Below are 20000 nucleotides of genomic sequence, written 5' to 3'. Positions count from 1 at the left end.
TCAAAGATTGTTAAAAGAATCTAAATAGGTGGAAAGACATTCCATGCTCATGGATAGGAAGGTTAAATGTAGTTAAGATGTCAAGTCTACCCAAATTTATCTACAGATTCAACACAGTACTAATCAAAATTCCATCAACCTACTTTGAAGACTTGGAAAAGCTAGTTACCAAAATTCACCTGGAAGGGAAAGAGACCTCAAATCGCTAAAAGCATCCTAAAAAAGTAGAATTAAGTGAGAGGATTAACACTCCCCAATTTTAAAACTTGTTATAAAGTCACTGTGGTCAAAACAGCATGGTACTGGTACAAAGACAGAAGTATTGACCAATGGCATTGAATTGAGAGCACAGAAACAGACCACGAAATCTATGGTCAACTAATTTTCAACAAGGCCCCCAAATCCACTGAACTGGGACAAAATAGTCTTTCCAATAAATGGGCATGGGGGAACTGGATATCAATAGCCAGAAGAATGAAAGAGGACCCTTACTTCACACCCTATACAAAAATTAACTCAAATTTATCAAACACCTAAACACAGGAGCCAGTACCATAATGCTCCTAGAAGAAAATGTAAGGAAACATCTTCAAGACCTAGTAATAGGTGGTAGCTTCCTAAACTTTACACCCAAAGTACAAGCAACAAAAGAAAAAATAGTTAGATGGGAACTCCTCAAAATCAAATGCTTCTGCATCTCAAAAGACTTTGTCAAAAAGGTGAAGAGGCAGCCAACTCAATGGGAGAAAATATTTGGAAATCACACACTAGGTGAAGGTTTGTTACCCTGTATACATAAAGAAAGCATACAACTCAACAACGAAAGAACAAGCAACCCAACTATAAAGTGGGCTAAAGATATGAATAGGCATTTTACTAAAGAGCAAATACAGATGACTAAAAAGCATATGAGATGATCATTCTCATTAGCTATAAGGGATATGCAGATCAAGACTACAATGAATGAGATACCACCTCACATCTATAAGAATGGATGGCTATTAAACAAACAAGAAACCACAAACGTTGGAGAGGGTGTGGAGAAATTGGGACACTTATACACTGCTGGTGGAAATGTATGATGATACAGCCTCTATGGAAGACAGAATGGTGGTTCCTCAGGAAACTAAATATCAAGTTGCCCTATGACCCGACAATAGCACTATTCACTATATGCCCAGAAGAGCTGAAAGCAGTGACACAAACAGAGATTTGCACACCAATGTTCGTAGTAGCACTATTCACAATCGCCAAAAGATGGAAGCAATCCAAGTGCCCATCAACAGACATGTAGATTAACAAAATGCGTTACATACATACAATGGAATATTATGCAGCAGTAAGAGAAAATGACATCCTGAAGCACATGCCAAAATGGATGAGCTTTGAGAATTTAATGCTGAGTGAAATAAGCCAGACACAAAAGGACAGATACTGTATGATTCCACTTTTATGACCATGGTAAAGGTAAAATCAGAAGCTTGTAATACAGAATATAGGAGGCCTGGAGATACTCAGAAGCTTAAAATGGGTAAACAGTTTGCTAATGAGGTTGAACTTAATTATAAGCTAATAGACAGAAGTGAAGGCAGTTTACTAATGGGTCTATAATTAATATCACCATACTGAAGTTGAACATGACTGAAAGGTATTGTATGGACCTATGTATCCCACTCATTAACATTACAAATATAAATAAGTTCTTGCATGACTTGTGTAAAGGTATGAATCTTGTACAAAGAGAGTATAATTTCAGGGTATGGGGGTAAAATGATATTGCATGCTCTGGGCTATGTTTAACAGAAAAATATCAACAGTACCACAGCAATACAAGGGGTACATAATGGGGAGAGGGACAAGAGTTAGGGGGAGGTTTGGATTTTCTGTTTGGTGAGAGTGTGTTTATTGACTATCTTTGTCTTGGGAACAATGAAATTATCTCAAATTGTGGGTTGTTGACATTTGACATTATACATGAGACCCATTAGATAGAAGTGGCTGAAAGATGAACTGACTGAGAAGCAGATTGGAGAACGATGGTGTGAACATATGATCGAGCACGGTGCTGCTACAAAAAGGAATGAAGTTGTGAGGCATGCAACAATGTGAAGGAACGTGTGGAACATTTGCTGTGGCAAAATAAGTCAGAAACAAAAGAGCAAGTATTGTATGTTCTCATTTAGAAAATACTTGTAAGAAAACTGGAGCCTAGATTGTAAGCTCTCATAGCAGTCACATTTAGTCCAGAGTGGTAATTGTTATTTCAGGATTTGGAGGGGCTATTTTATCTATGTATAAACTAGTATTTAGAGATAAGATTGAAACTGATTGGGTAGGGATTAAGGTAATTCAGAACACAGGGGTAAGGAAGACATCGCATGTGTTTTAGAACTTCACCTACTCTGAGACCAAGGGAAGAAAGTTTTATTATGTCTAGAACCTACTTTTTCTGTAGCTTATAATCTAACTCAACCTGTCTGGACAGATCATTTAAACAATACAAACACAGGGAGCTCAGAATAAGAATGAGATCCTTTAATCCTGTAAAGCTTAATGTAATGCCTGGAAACATTCCAGAGTATATTAAGCAGATAATCAAAAAGCATTGGCAAAGTCCATTAAAGGATGGGAGAAAAATTATGGAACTGTTAAACGTTACCACCAGTGAAATCCTGGATACTATGCCAAACGTTAGGGGCACCCAGATCAACAGGCCGTTGATCTTAAGGCTTGTTCTTGTGATGCTTATGTACATAGTGGAGAAACTTAGCCTACTTACAGGTATCCTTAAGAGTTACCTGCGGGGGACCCCTTTATTTTGCTCAGATGTGGCCTTTCTCTCTCAAAGCCTAATTTTACAAGTGAAACCATTGCCCCTCCCCCCCTACGTGCTACATGACATCCAGGGATGAAAGTCTCCCTGGAAGCGTGGGAGATGACTCCCAGGGATGAGCCTGGCCCTGGCACTGTGGGATCAACAATGCCACCTGACCAAGAGTGGGAAAAGAAGTGTAACAAATAAGGTATCAGTGGCTGAGGGAGTTCAAACAGAATAGAGAGGCTACATTGGAGGTCATTCTTATGCAAGCTTTAGTTAGACATTGCTACCTATCATAACTTGCCAAACCCCAACCAAAACCATTCCTGCCAATCCTAAATACCTAGGGCCTTATATAAGATTCTACAAAGGTTGCATGCTCTAGGGAACTCTCCAAAACCTACAACCTCCAAATGGGTCCCTGGACCAGATAAGTCCTGAAATCAGAGGGGCCAGCCTCTCCAGAATATTACTTAGTTCCATCCCCCTACCCCATATTATTGACAGCGCCTTCCAACATGAAAAAGTTAGAATGGTCATAGCCCAAATGCCCCTAAAGAGTGGGAGAAAGATCAAAAGTGATGGTGGAGTTATACACAGACGGTAGTGTTTAACAAATTAGTATGAGCGCAGAATCATTACACTGATATTTCTTTTAGCCTCCAGTACCTTAGGGCAGCTAGAAATAAAAGCCTAAAATTGTGGAATTGTAACCCATCCCAAACTCTGAAATCTGTTCTACAACTAATTGTTATGATGTACTTTGAAATTCATTGCTTTTATGTATACATGTTATTTAAAGAAAAGGAGGAGTATAACAGAGAAGATAGGATTTAACAAATGAGTATGACTGCTGAATCATTATTTGATATTTCTGTTAGTCTCCAGTGTCTTGGAGCAGGAGAAGAAAAAACAAAAAATGATGGAACTGTAACCCCTACCAAACTTTAAAATCCATTCTATAATTACTTGTTAAAATGTACATGGAAATTTATTGCTTTTTTGTATATATGTTATATTTCACAATTAAAAAAAAAACGTTAAAAAAAATTGGTTCAGGGCAGGCTACGGTGGCTCAGTAGGCAGAGTTTTCACCTGCTATGCCAGAGACCTGGGTTCATTTCCTGGTGTCTGTCCACGCAAAAAAAGAGAAAAGGATCAAAGACCTCAATATAAGAACCACAACTACAAAACCCCCAGAAGAAAACATACAGAAGCATCTTTAAGACCTTGTATTAGACAATTTTCTTAGATTTACACCAAAAGTACAAGTACCAAAAAGAAATAGATAAATGAGAGTTCACCAAAATTAAAAACTTTTGCATGTCAAAGGTCTTTATTGTGAAATTAAAAAGAAAAGTACAGAATGGGAGAAAATATTTGGAAAACACATTTCTGATAAGAGTTAAATCAGAATCTCTAAAAAATTCCTACAACTCATCAACAAAAGAAAACCAAGCCAATTAAAAAATGAGCAAATGGTTTGAGTCCACTCAGGGACACCAAAAAAAAAAAAAAAAGGGCAAAAGACTTGAATTTCTCCAAAGAAGATATAAAAAATGTCCATGAAAAAGATGGAACATGGAAAGATGCTCAACATCATTAGCCATCAGGGAAATGTGATTCAAAACAATGAGATACCATTTCACACCCAGTAGAATGGTCTCTATTTAAAAAATGGAAAATAAGTTTTATATGGAGAAATAGAAATAATTGTTCATTGTTGCTAGGAATGTAAAATGATATAGCTTCCGTGGAAAACAGTTTGGCCGTTCCTCAGAAAGTTAACTATAGAATTACCAAATGACTCAGCAATTCTACTTCTGGTTATATACCCAAAAGAACTGAAAGCAGGGACTAGAACAGATATTTACACACCAAAGTTCATAGTGGCATTATTCACAGTTGAAAAAAGGTGGAAGCAACCCAAGTGTCCATAAACAGAAGAAAGGAAAAACAAAACATGATATACACATGGGATGAAATGTTACTCAGCCTTAAAAAGGAATAACTTTTGACACATGCTACAACATGGATAAATCCTGAAAACAAATGTTGAATGAAATAAGCCAGGCACAGAAAGACAAACATTGTATGATCTCACTGATATAAAATAATTATAATAAGTAAGTTCACAGAGTCAGAAACTCTGAAGTTGAAGAAGCCAGGGTTGAAGTAGGGAATGCTTAATTGGTAATGATTTTCTTTGGGGGTGTGGAAAATTTTTCATATAAATAGCAGTTCTTGGAGAACAACATTGGGATATAATTAATTCCAATGAATTATATTTTGAATGTAGTTAAATGGGGGGAATTTAGGTTCCATATACTACTAGAACACAATTTTAATGAAAAACCATAGGACTGTACAACACAAAATGTAATCTATGGACTATAGTTAATAATATGATTACAATAACATTGTTTCATCAATTGTAACAAGGTACCAAACTGATACAAAGTGTTAATCATAAGGAAAACTGTGTGTGAGAGGGAGTACATGGGAACTCTGTTTTTGCATGATTTTTCAATAAACCTTCAACTTCTCTAATCAAAAATTAATTTAAAAATTTAAGTATTGGGGGAGATTGAACCATGTTCCCCACAAAAGTCATATTCTGGTCCCAACCCCTGGTCCTATAGATATGAACCCATTTGTAAATAAGGCCTTTACAGATGTAATTAAGATGTGCCCAAATTGAATGAGTGTGGATTTTAATCCAACATGCCTGCAGTCCTTATAAGAAAAGGAAAATGGACATGAAAAGAAACCACAGAGAGTAACCAGAAGCTGGAAGTCAATGAAACCTGGAAGAGAAGGAAGAGGATGTGACCATTTACATTGCCATGTGATGGAAAAACCAAGGAATCCCAAGAATACTGGAAGGTTAGAAATACCAGCCTTGGAGCAAGCAAGTCTTCTAGCCTCTGAAACTGAGCCAATAAATTCCTGCCATTAAGCCAACCCTTCTGTTTTTTTTTTGTTTTTTTTTTTTTGATATTTGTCTTAGCGGCTCGGAAACTAATACAGAGATCTTAGAAATTAAAAATATATTTAGTGTGGTGTGACAGTGGCTCAGTGGCAGTTTCTGCCTGCCATGCTGGAGATCTGGGTTCAATTCCCAGTGCCTGCCCATGTTAAAAATTTGTAAATGCCCACAAGTATATGGATAACTGATTTTCAGCAAAGGTGCAAAAGTAATTAAATGGAGGAAAGATCATCTTTTTGCAAGTGATGATGGAACAATTGGACGTTCATATACAAAGAACACAAAATAAAAACAAAACACAAAAAAATCTTTGGTCCATATCTAGAACTATATAGAAATTAAATTGAAATGGATCCTAGATGTAAATGTAAACTTTAAACTATAAAAATTCTTGAAGAAATTATGGGAGAAAATCTACATGACCTTGGGTTAAATAAATGTCTTATACATGACACCAAAAGCACAATCCAAAATGAATAAACTGATAAATCGGATTTCATCACAGTTTAAAATTCTGTTCTTTGAAAGGCACTATTAAGAGAATAAAAACATAAGCCAGAAACTTGGAGAAATATTTACAAACCATATAACCAAGAATGAATTGCACCCAGACATATAAAGAACTCTCAAAATTCAAAATAAGAAAACAAACAACACAACCAAACCATGGGCAAATAGTTACTTTAAGAGATGTCCAATGGCATTAGTCATTCAGGAAAAATAAATTAAAACTACATAAAGACCTCTATACATCTATTAGAAGGGCTAAAATTAAAAAGACTGGGCATACCAGGTTTTGGTAAGGATGTGGAAGAACTCTTGTAAACTGCTAGTGGGAATACGAAATAGTACAATTACTTTGGAGGACAGTTTGATAGTTTCTACGTTAGTTAAACATATCTAACATATGATCTAGATATCCAACTTCTATCTATTTACAAAGCATATGTACATACAATAACCCGTACATGAATGTCATAGCAACTTTACTTTTAATAACCAAAAATCAGAAAGAATCCTAAATATCCATCAACAGGTGAATGTATATACAAAATATGTTGTTTCATTATCAAGGAATATTATTCAGCAATGAAAAAGGAATGGACTATTGATGCATGCTACAACATGGAAGATCCCCAAAATTATGCTGAGAGAAAGAAGCTAGACAAACAAACAGTATATACTGCATGATTCCATTTATATAAAAGTCTAGAAATTTTTAACTAATCTAAAGTGACAGCAGATTCGCAGTTGTCTGATGACAAGGGATGAAGAAGGGCAATAGTTAGGGGTTTCTCAGGGGCATGAGCAATTTGGGTGAAACTGGTGAAATCTACATAAAGTTGGTATTTTAGTTAATAGTATTGTGCCAATGCTAATTTCTTAGTTCTTAAAATTTATTATGATTATGTAAGATGTTAACATTAAGGAAGATTGGACAAAAGTTGTATAAGATCTCTATTTTTATATTTTAAAGTCAAAAGTTATTTCAAAGTATAATATTTTTTTAAAAATCCATAGATGGTGTGATTCCCAATAGGACAAAGTTAAAGGGCTAAATTGGAAAGCGTGGTTGAGGAATCCTCCTAGCACACAGCAAAAATAAATAGATATGCTTTTTTAAAAATGAAAAAAGAGAGGAATAACATGGGGAATGGATGGAGAAGTACTAACATTTGTTTAGTATTACTTTCAGAACGACAGACTAGAGAGACAGAATGGGAGGCAATGAGTAAAGAAATAATGGCAAAATTTTTCTCAGAACTTAAGAATAACATGAGTCCTTACATAGAAAAAGCCAAAAGACCGCCAAGCAAGAAAAACTGTTCTAAAACCTGTACTTGGAGTCATAGCACTTAAAATTTCAGAACATTAAGGATCAATAGAAAATCTTGAAAGCTATGAAAAAGAAAGATCATCCAGAATTGGAGGACAATGGAGTGATATCTTTAAAGACTTAAGAAGAAAAAACTTGAACATAAAGTTCTATATCCAGGCAAACAATGAAGGAAAAATGAAAATGTGGTCAGATACAAAGAACTTGATTTATATCAGATATAATATTGCACAATTCCAAGATTTGTAAGTGGTTTTCCCTGGAGTCCTGCAGTGTTCAGTCTGCATACTATGTATGGTAACCATAATCCACAGATACAGATGTTAAAAGAACCTTAAATTTATGGGTAACCACTAGAAAAAAATAAGATATAAAATTATGAAACAAAGAAAAATTAATTACTCCAAAAGAAGGAAATAACATAATTTTTAAATGTGATTAATATAACATAAAGTTTTAAAATATCATGGTAGAGCCAGGAGAATTTTATTCTCCTATTGTAAATAACTAGAAAACTGGACAAACTGTCTGAAACAACACTTTTCAGACACTGGACAATAGGCAATACAGGACTGGGTTCCCTCAGAAGGAAGCAAACAAGATGAACACTGTGATTGTCCTGGCTTTCTGCCACATGGCAGTTTCTAGGCAGTTCAAGGAGGGGCTCATACATAGCCCAGTGTCCTCACTGAGTTGAGAAGACAGAAACTGGAAATCAGGGAGCTCAAAGTACCTAGACATTACGGAGCAGAGTACCCCAGGCAAGAAAGTTGCACAGAGACAGCTCTGAAGACCTACAAAGAAGTTGTCTGGAGTGTTTGCAGAGTACTGATCTGCACATCCCTGGAATAAAATGTCCTGAGTCTGGGAAAGTAACCACAGCAAAGCAGTAGGCTGAACACTTCGCAGATCTCAACAGTGAGTTTCAAATTCTGTCTTAAAAGCAATGGGAAAACAGAGATGAGCTTTTATCTCAAGATTGGCATGCTCTGATTTTTATTGTTAGATGATAGCTATAGCCTGGAGAATTGATTTTAGGGAAGGAAGACTCTTTAGGAGCGTGTTGCAGTAACCCAGATAAGAAATGATGTTGGATTCCATTAGGCTGGATAGAGGAAATAGAGAAAAAGAAATGTGGGGTCTAAGTTGATGATTGGACATAAGGTGTGAAGCAATGGCACGAGTCAGACTTCCCTGGTGTCTTCCCAGAAAACTGGGTGGGTGATGATATCAGATATTGGATAAGAATTACTAGAGAATGTTTAGGTCAAAGAGAGAAGATATATTCTGTTTTGAGTATTTTGAGTTTAACATCTCAGCAGGACATCTCAAGTAGGCAGTTAGACAGACCCATCTGATATTCTGGAGAGAAAGGTCTGAACTGGAGATATAGGTTATGCTAGCAATCTACTTCTTATTCACAACAGAATGCCTGGTGGGATAATATTTTGCTATATTTACATATACTTTTTTTTCTCCAAAATTTGTTTCGAAAATAATTCACTCCCATTCAGGCAAAAGACTTGACCATAAGATACTCATTGCTTCGAGAGGATTGCTATCACTTAACTAAAGGGAACAAGAGACTCAAACTTTTACTTCTAAATACTAAGGACTTGAAGCCCCAAAATTTATGTAAACAGTAGATTCAGGAGGCTATATAATCAATCATAATTAATTTCTCTGCCCTCCAAAAGATAAAGGGTTCAAAGGCTGGGAGAGAAAAAGAGTTGGAAGAGAAGTAATAGATCTTAGAATTAGTCTGCTTCCCTGATAAAAGACCCTAATCCTCGTCCTCCAACACTACCCTGTGCTGAGACTTGGTGAAAGGAGAGGAAGCAGATAGTTAGGGGGTTAAATATTAGCATGAACTATGCCTCATTTTTCATGTGAAGGCCAAGGAGGTGGCAGGTCTTACGGTTGCCTCAGCATGCAGTGAGGCATGGGGAAATCATAGAAGTTGCTGAGAGAAAGAACTGGACTCTAGAGATTTTATGGTCAGTATAAGAAAAACACAGCAGTGATTTTAATGAATTAATGAGTAAAGGACATATGAGAATAAGGCAGACACATAGAATATAAAACTTTTACTAAGATCACTTTCCCATGCCCCTAATTTACCCGATATATCAGTAAGCTAGTGCCAGAAAAATGCAGCATAACAAACTATCCCAATACTCAATGGCTTAAAAAAGCAATCATTTATTTAGCTTTTGTGCCTTCAGGTGAGCTTGGAGACAGTTGATCTGGGCTGGCATGGCTGGGGTAAATTCTGCTGTATGTGTCCCTCATCCTTTCTCTGGGACAAGTGGGTTAGTTAGGGCTTGTTTGTCTCGGGTGACAATGAAGATGCAAGAATGAGCAAACCCAACTGTGCATATATGTTTCAAGCCTATGACACATCAGAACTGCTGATGTCCCACTGACTAAAGCAAGTCCATGCCTGAGCCCAGAATCAAAGGCTGGAGAATACTCTTGTCCACAGTGAGAGGGTACTGAAAAGTTACATGGCAAAGGAAGAGGCAAAGAACTGGACCATCAATTCTATTTCTACCACATCCAAACTTAGATGAAACTCTTGGAAGAGGAGGAAGAAAAACTATGATCTGACTGCAAAACATAAAAAAAAAAAAGTAATTATGGAAAACTAAATTAAATTGCTTGCACATCTAAGATTTTAGATTGAGATTCATATCTTTGACAGTTAGGGATATTATACTAAGGGGTACACAAAATGCAAAGGGAATCCGAAGGACATTATCTCCTGCTGACATCAGAGAAGGTTTTATGGATAAGATGGGATCTGGTCTGTGTTACGAAAGATAAGTAGAATTTCAAACAATCTAAGTAAAGGCACAATCATGCAAACTATTTTTTGAAATGGCAGAGATTTGTGCAGCTGTATCATAGGTGCATAGAGTGGGGAGCTCTTGTTCAGGATAGCAGACAACTAGAAACAATGGAATCTACAGTGTTTTTTGTTGTTATCTTAGAAAGGAAGAGAGAAGCACTGCCCAAGTGAGGTATTTATTGGTCAAGAAATCGTACAAGAGGAAAAATTGGGGGGTATAGGCTTTGGTATCAGAGGTCTTGAGTGGATAATCCCTTCTAAAGTAAAAAGCAGACAGGGGCCTCTTGCTTTTCTCACCTCTGCCTTTATGAGTGGTCAGTGTCCTCTCACATGTGTTCTCAATATATTTTCTACCTGCTTACTCTCTGCTGTGCTGTGCCCTTGAATTCTTTCTCATGGCTATGCCGAGGACCTAGGAAGCTGAATCCAGCAATATCACCAATACTACGAGCCAACAATGTGGGGAGTTGGATAAGAGGTATGGGAGGATTTGGGTCTCATTGTTCATTCTTTTTTGTGTTCTGGAGTAATGAAAATGTTCTAAAATTGGCCATGGAGATGGATGCACAACTATGCGCTGATACTATGAGCCAGATGATTGTATATTTTAGATGGTTTGTGTGGTGTGTGACAATATCTCTGTAAAATTGGAAATAAATAAAAGAGAAAGGACATAGGCTGGAGCAGAGAGAGAAATCAATAAAGCCAGAAAAGATTAGAAATCACTGGAGTACCCATTTAACTCTAATTTATGTGGTTTTTCTGATGAAGATGCAGTGTTAATGATTTCAGAGTTAATCAGAGACCTGTGTGTCTTAAATCTCAGACAAAAGTCAGAGGAAAACAGATATCCCACTTGTTATATTTTAGCGAGAAAAAGTCTTTTGAAAGGAAAAGGAAAAAAAAGATTTACATAGTAATGACCATCAGTTCTTTGCTTTAAAACTGAACAGTGTTTTCAGAGCCCATAATAACCATCAAATCAGGAATTCAAAACACATTCTGGAAAGGCTAGGCAACAGGGGCTTCCTTTTGTTAAAAAGGAAAACTGAGGATCGTGAGTGCAGCTACCCAGGAGATGAAAATTTAAAGTCCTGACTCCCCTTTAACCACTGGAATATTTGCCATGTGGACCCGGACCCACTAAGGCATTGCCAAAACCCCAAGAAAGCGCCATGACTAAGATCCGTGTCTCTTTCTGGGTACTGTTTCCACAGAAATATCACGTCTCTCCCCTGACATTTCACAAAATTGAGAAAAAGGAGAGAAGAAATACGCCTGGGAAAGGCCTTGTATGAAGAAGCATTTGATTTTGGCATCCCCTTTAAAAAGTTCCACTTACTTTCCCACCCCTTGTAAGGCTTATTGCTGAGCCAAAACCATGAAGATGGTACAGTTTCAGCTTCTATAAAAGACCAGACCCAAAAACAAAACACTATCAGAAAGATAAATGAAAATAGTAGCTAATAATTATTGCACTCCTGCTACATGCCGGGCACACTGCAAAGAACTTTATATTTAAACTGATAAGGTCAGATCCAGAGAATGATTTTATGATTTTGTTATCACCATTTTACAGATGAGAATATTGAGACAAAAAAGAGGTTATATAACTTGCTCAAGGTCAATATTGTAAAAAGGTGGTAAATGTAGGATTCAATCCCAGCAGTCTGATTCCAAGGATCACAAGGTTAAGTACTATGTTTATTGATGCTTAGAGAAGAAACCAGAAGTAAACACCACTCTTACATTAACCCCCCCCCCCCGCCCCACACATAATAGAAATAAAAACAGAAAACCCAATAGGAAAATGGGACTTTGCAAAAGGGAATATCCAATAATCAATAAACATATTTAAAAGTGCCCAATATCATTAGGGCAACACAAATTAAAGCCAGAGCATCTTCCCCCAACTTGGCTAAAACTAAAATGACAGTATCACAAGTTGATGATGTTGTAAAATGAGAAAAACTCTCATGGACTGCTGATGGGAATAAAAATAAATCACTTCGGAGAAGAGTTTAGAAATATCTACCCAGAGTGAATATGTACATACCTGTAACCCAAAACTTCTACTCTTATTTTTATATTCAACAAAAATGTATATATGTACTCCAAAAAACATTTACAAAACTGTTCATAGCACCTTTGTTCATAAGAGTCAAAACCTGGAATAATCTAAATGTTTATCAATAGCAGAATAGAAAAATAAACTGTGATATATTTATACCATCAAGTCCGACATAGCAATAAAAAAAAAAACTACTGCTGTACACAATAAGATGAACGAGTCTCCAAAATTAGAATGCTGAGCACTGGTTACATAGGTGAGTTCACTTGATGTCTCAAGTATAGTGAGAAGCAACATCTTTTTACAAGAGAGAATGTAATCCATCCATTTTTATGGTAACTTAGGTGAAAAGGAGACAACCAGGTAGCAATATTAAATGGATTCAACTTTAAAACCAACTAAACATCCATGGCTTCATTTATTGAATACATAAAATATGCTTGAAATAATGCTGAATCCTCAACGTAAAATAAAATGAAAATACAAAGTTCCTATCAGAAACTTTGTTCACAGTCCAGCTGAGAGAAAAATATAGAAATAATCACCGTCAAAGTGTGCTATCATGGAATTGTGCAAATTGTTTTGAGAGTTTGGGGAAGCCAGGGAAGCCTCTCCAGGTGGGGCAACACTTAAACTTTGGAAGAGTTTTGCAGGTGAAAGGGTTGGATAATGATAAAAAGCTCAAGAGAACAAACAGTATTTGAATTAGAATTGACAGCATTTTCAAAAGAGGCCTCTGAGAGATAGCACTGTGAAGTATAAGGACTCTGGGCAGATAGGGATGGCTAGAGCTAAAAGGTAAAATAGAAAATGGTGGGAAGTGAGACTGGGCAAGGGAGAACTTTTTATCCCATACCTGATTTTTTTTCTCTCATAGTGCATGGGAGACATTGAAGAATTTTTTATTTAATCTAATGTGGAGGAGAGATGAGGGGAAGGCAATGCTGGAGACTGGAAGATAAGGTAGGAGGTTTGGGGAGAAAGTTAGGTACATTTGTCAGGTTTTACCACAGTAATAAACAACCCCAAATCTCAGTGGTTTACAACAACAAATATTCATTTCCTCCAAAACCTCAGTGGCTTATAACAACAAGCATTTATTTCTTACTCATGGGTCTGTGGGACAACTGTGGGTTGGTTTCAGCTCAACTGGGCTGGATGGGGTTAGGGGCTGGGCTGGACTCCAGACTACAAGCAGATTCATATGTGCTCCATGAATATTTTCAGGACTGAGGAAGAAGAAACAGTGGCTTCCCTGGGGGGCATGCTCTTCTTTTGGTGGATAACAAAAGACAGTGAGTGGGGTAGAGACTTTCAGTGTTTTCTGAAGTCTCTACTCTGAGCCAGCACACATTCCCTTCTGCCCACATTCCATTGGCCAAAGCGGAATTGATCATGTCCAAGTTCGAAGTCAATAGAGCACAGTAGAATTCTCCACCCATAGCATGAGGGGAGAGTAGGTATTTAGTGAACATTAATTCACTTTATCAGACTAGTCAAAATATTATGAACACCTTAAATAAGGCAGGCAGAATAGTAATAGACAAAAGAGGACGGAAAAAGCCAAGGTCATAGTCAGAGTCTGGAATCCCAGCTATTTGTCCTGGGCATAGATGGGCTGCAACGTGAGGAAACTAGGAAACTAAGCCAGAAGCTATAACTTGGGGAAGTCCCTGAGCAGAGTTGGACAGTTCATCTAAATCAATTCGCTGATTTGAAAACATTAGTCCAAGATGAGAAACTCAAGGATACAATCTTTCAAAGGGAGATAATGAGAGAGAAGAATTGAAATGGGCAGTAGGGAGTGGACTCAATAACAATCTTGAGTTTTCCTGGCTCTTCCAGCAGTTAGCGTCCTGGAAGCTCTCAAAATGCAGCCCCCAAACAAAGAGAATGATAAAAGTGATGTAGGAGGAAAGGGACACAAGAGAATTTTAGATGATTCCCAATTTTTTGGTCTGAGATATTGAATGAACACTGATGCCATCTGCTGAATTGTGTTACATAGAAAGTTTCAGGAAGAAGTTGACCAGTTCAGTTTGGTTTGGATTATAGATTTGGGCTATCTTGGTGTACATGCCCATTAGAGAGCTGAACATCAGGCTGTAGAGCATTTTCCTCTGTATCTTTGTTTATTTTGTTCTCACATCTGAGAGTGTTCTCTCTCTCCTCTCTCATATGTCCAAAGTTCCTTCATAATCATTTACATTTCAGTATTGTCCTCCTTTTCTGAGCTGGTTGCACTTAGAACTAGCATACCCAAGAGTGAGCCCTTCTGTTATATGGACACATTCATACAAGTTCATCCATGCATACACAGGCATATTAGTCTTGAACCCTAAAATAAACTAAATTTCATGAGTAGAAAGACCTTATGTCTTTAATATCTCCTATAGGAATTAGCAGAGTGCTAGGCCAAAATTTAAAAAAATTTAAATGTATTGAATGATTAGCTACCAGCGTGAAGAATCATCAATGACTATTACTCTAAGAAATGGAGTGACATCACTGTAAAGATAAATTTTATAAATTATATCTATTTTTCTGAAGAGTGCATCCTGCTAATTTACCTTAAAACAGAACATTTAGGCCCTAGTTTTAACATTTAAGTTCATTCTTATTCTTTAAATACTTATTTCCTGATGTGCATCTCCATGCCTGTATCTTTGTTCAATAAATACTTGTTAAAATGTTAACACAGGTGCATGTTGAGTGGAAGACAAAAATGAACAAGAATTAAAAATTAGGCCCAAACAATTAAGAGTATCAAGAATTCAAAGCTTTGGATTGTTTATAATTTTGTGGTTTCTCTCAAAGCAGATGCCAACTGTGGGTAGATTGAGTCACGTATCCCAAGAAAGGATTTCTTAATCTTAATTCAGGTTTTGGTGAGTATGAAACCATTTAGTAAATTATTTTCTGAATATTAAGGTGAATCAGGGTGTGGACTCATCTGTGAATGGGGTCTTTTAAGGTCCTATTTTGGTACAGCTCAACTGAATCAGGGGGACTCTAAAACATATCATTGTGGCCTTATATAGAGAGAAAGCCACAGGAGGCAAAAGTCAGAAGGCAGCAGAAACCAGAAGAGCAGAAACAGGGAGAGAGAGTTGGCCAAGTGACGGGAGGCAGTTATGCAAGTCAAGGAATCCCGAAGATCATGGCAAAGCAACACAAGAATGCTACTAACCATGAGGAAGCAAGCATTCTAGACTCGGAATGCTACAGACTTTGGAGATGCCTTGATTTTGGACTTCAAACATCTAAAACTATGAAACAATAAATTCTCATTTCAACCAATCCATTGTGTGGTATTTGCCATGGCTGCTGACAAACATACAAATACCAAGAAATGGCTAAAATATTTTCTAAAGAAGTGATTATTACTCTTTAATACTTTAACCTCAAGTCACTATTCATTTTATCAGAAGAGAAGAGGGCATGCAGAGAGTATATAAACTCAAACTTAGACCAGGTTTTATTATGGAGATAGGAGTAAAAGGCAAGTCTTTGACTTATAGACCAGAGTTCTAAGATGAACTCAGTATATATTCCTAACCAGCTGTGGATCCCAGTAGAGAATGAATAAAAGACAGTTTGGGCAGCTAAAATTCAAAGGAATGTTTCTAAATCTTTTAGTTCCTTTTTAAAAGGGAGGCTTTGAAAATCTTCATTTTGTGAGGTATTTAGTGGAGACCTGGAATACTGTTCTTAGCATTTTAACATAAATTAGAAATCATTTAAGCAGACCTCTATTCAGCTCTTGCCAACCGTACATTTATTTTTCTGCTTAAGGAGACTTTGCTGTTACAAACGAAAGGGAAATGAAGGTATTAGAGTTTGGGCATATCAGCAAGAAAGAAAAAAAGAAGTGAATGTGGATGTTGGATTAAGTTGCTCTCATGGACAAAATTCCATTTATCTGGGCAAGGAATTTGCCCCCACAAGGTACCCTTGAAAACATTCTCAGAAAACACAGGTATCCGTGTAGAATTTGGAGTGGCTGCAGGTGTTTCTTAGATGCTTGTTAGCTCTTCTGAGAGCTGTGAATATAAAATGGGTCCAGATCCAATGAGAGCTCAGTGAGCGAGGAAGTCTTTTGGGAGGGACACCTACATCAGGAGACAGTACCTGCAAGGAGACCGGAAGTTTCATTTCATTTTGGATAAGCAACTGTAAGAGTGGGGGATGGGAAATGACAAAATGAAGGATAAAACACTTCTTGCTAATTCTAAGTATATGAGCATGAACATTGATGAGTTGAGGTTGGCACAGTGTAAAACAAAATCTTGCTTAAATGCTTTCCTCAGTTACAGCTGTATTTGTTGCTTTTTCCATTGGCACCTAGCTTTTGGAGTCTCCATTTTCCTAATCCTGAAACAACAGAGGGTAGTCATTTCTCATGTCTGAATACAACACTTGACATCCATGTTTTCATATAGAGAAGACTATCTTCTGTGAGTCTGCAAAACATCAGTCTCACTCAGGCCTACAGAGTGGAGAAATTTATATCTGCACAGTCTGGTGGATTCAAAGGCACCACAGATTGCTCCTCTCCCTTTCCTTCTTGGCTTCCTCCATTTCCCAAAGCACAATCAGCAGCTGAACAGAATAAGGCACAAGAGCCTTCTTCTCCACCCACTTCCAACTATTAATAGAACATGGCAGAGGGAAAACCCCATGAATGTCCAGTCAATTAACTTAACATGGCTGATCTGGAATCCAAATCAGGTAGGAGATTCTTCTATCATAAGGAAGGACAAAGGCTGGTCAGGGATATCACCAATTATCATGTCGTGGAACTCGAGAATAACATGAAGTAGGAATTTTCTAGTACAGCAGGACCTGAGAAAGAGCAGATCTATGATAACAATGTAATCATGAAACTTCTTTTTCATTGTGCTTAAGCTAGGACTGGCTAGGAAATAATGCCACTTTATGAATATTTTATTTATCCTTCCTATGATTCAAGTGCTTCTCAGAGCAAAACTTTGTTAAAAATGAGCTTTAAGGGAACAAATTGCCTTACTTCTCCCCACCCTTCTCCTGTTTGTCTTGCCCCAAGAGGTTGTGAGAGAATCCAACTCAGGAATTGTGGCCCCATTTCAAGTAATATAATGCTTACCCTGTTTGAAGGTTCACAGTTGAAACACTGTCCAATTTGAGAAATGTGTGAGCTCCTTGAGGATGGGTTTCATCCATATTCACCTCAGTATTTAGCACAGTACCTACCAGAATGTCTGTACATATATTTCAATTAGCATTAACAAATAAAAGGCTATTAGAGATGTACCTATATTACAATAATGCCAGGTGATGTCATAGAAGAATTATGATGGAAGTACAAAGCATGCTACCATGCTTTGTTTAAAGGAAGAAGGAAGCATATTTTGGTGGAGGTATCCATAAAGTCTTTGTAGAGGGAATAGTGTTCGAGTAGCCCTGATGGATCAATAGGATTTCAACAGGCAGTATTGAAAAAAAGAGTCTTTCATGCAAAAGAAACAGCTTTGTGTGAGTACAGGCAAGGAATGGTCAGAGTTTGGCCAGTTGTCTTGTTTGAGTAGGGAGGAGGATACATAAAGGAGAAGATTGAGTGCTAAGTTTAGTAAGGTGGATTCAGTTCTGTCTTCTCAAGATGTAGGTTATGAGTGCATTAAATATTTTCCACTGGCACTTGGTATACAGTCACAGCCCTTTATATTCTATATCCTGTCCCATATTTAAAGATCTGGAAAACTAACTGTGGAAGTTTGAAGCTGTTACGCACCCCAGAAAATGCCATGTTCTTTTTTATCCATTACTATGGGTGTAGACCTATTGTGGGTGGGACCTTTTGATTACTTTATTTCAATTGTGACATGATACACTCATTCAAGGAGGGTCTTAATCTTCTGACTGGAGTCATTTATGGGAGGACGAAACACATACAGAAGCTAAAAGATGAAATTCATAGAAGCACCCAGAGAAGCTGCAAGATGGAGAAGCCAGAAGCTGAAATCAAAGAAATCTGGGAGAGAAGGACCAGCAGACACCAGCGATGTGACTTTCCATGTGACAGAGGTGTCCCAGATGCCAGCAGCCTATATTCAGAATCCAGGCATTGTCCAGTTGATGTCTTGAGTTGGACATTTTCACAGCTAAGAACTGAAGCATGGAAGCTAATAAATCACTACAGTAAAGGCCAATCTATTTCAGGTATATTGCATTCCAATAGCTTTAGCAAACCAAAACACTATTACATTTCCAGGTTCCTTTGCAGCTAAGGTTTTATATATGATTTAGTGTCTGACAATGAGATACTCTCTCATGGAATCTTTCAGCAGCAGCAGTGCTTGCTGACAAACTTAAAAATTTAGGAATCTGATATTTGAGGGAAGATATCAGGAATGCAGTTTTCTGGAATCACATAGGGATATCTCCTTCAAAGAAATGGGTTGATTTTTACTATGAGGATTTACAGTTCTTAGGCTAGTTCTAGCAAATTGCATCCAGTGTCACATTAAAAGAATTATACATCATGATCAAGTGCGATTCATACCAGAAATGCAAGGATGGTTCAACATAAGAAAATCAATCAATGTAATACAGCACATTAACAAATCGAAAGGGAAAATCACATAATCAGATCGATTGATATTAAAAAGGGCTTTGACAAAATCCAGCATCCTTTCCTGATAAAAATGCTTCAAAAGCTAGGCATCAAAGGAAATTTTCTTAATATCATAAAGGGCATATGAAAAACCCATAGCCAGCATCATACTTAATGGTGAGAAATTGAAAGCATTCCCCTTGAGATCAGGGATGAGACAAGGATGCTCATCATCACCACTATTATTTGACATTGTATTAGAAGTACTAGCTGAAGCAATTAGACAGGAAAAAGAAATAAAAGGCCTGAAAATAGGAAGGGAAGAAGCAAAACTTTCATTATTTGCAGATGACATGATCCTATACTTAGAAAACCCTGAAAAATCTGCAGTAAAACTACTTGAGCTAATAAACAAATTCAACAAAGTGGCAGGATACAAGATTAATGTACAAAAATCAGTAATGCTTCTATACACAAGCAATGACCTAACTGAAGTGATAAATAAGGAAAAAACTTCCATACAACACAATGACTGAAGAGTTAGGTATCTAAGAATAAGCCTAACCAGGGATGACAAAGGCTTATACACAGAAAATTACTAAAAGAAATAAAAGGTGACCTAAATAGATGGAAAGATATTCCATGTTCATGGATAGAAAGGTTGAATATTGTCAAAATGTTAATTCTAACCAAACCAATCTACAGATTCAAAATCCCAAAAACCTACTTTGAAGACTTGGAAAAAAATGGTTATCAAATTTATATGTAAGGGAAAGAGACCATGAATAGCTAAAGATATTCTTAAAAAGAAAATCAAACTGAGAGGTCTATCACTTCCTGAC

The 20000-nt window shown here is 37.0% G+C and overlaps 1 protein-coding gene across 20 annotated transcripts in view; it reads right to left on the bottom strand.

Annotated features, from left to right (window-relative positions):
- LOC143666273 (uncharacterized) overlaps positions 1-20000 on the bottom strand; it is a 139010-nt gene that overhangs the window by 90450 nt on the left and 28560 nt on the right. For 5 of the 20 annotated variants that reach the window (XR_013167499.1, XR_013167483.1, XR_013167488.1 and 2 more), the window contains exon 1: positions 17692-17854. The exons of the other annotated variants lie outside the window; for them this stretch is intronic. The gene's annotated coding sequence lies outside the window, so the exon portion shown is untranslated. Of the gene's footprint in view, positions 1-17691; positions 17855-20000 lie in introns of those variants that run through there. 20 annotated transcript variants of the gene reach the window in all.

The sequence above is a fragment of the Tamandua tetradactyla genome, chromosome 22 (assembly GCF_023851605.1).
Source record: "Tamandua tetradactyla isolate mTamTet1 chromosome 22, mTamTet1.pri, whole genome shotgun sequence".
Classification (NCBI taxonomy): domain Eukaryota; kingdom Metazoa; phylum Chordata; class Mammalia; order Pilosa; family Myrmecophagidae; genus Tamandua; species Tamandua tetradactyla.
Note: the sequence above shows the minus strand (reverse complement) of the source record. Positions and strands in the feature narration are given on the sequence as shown.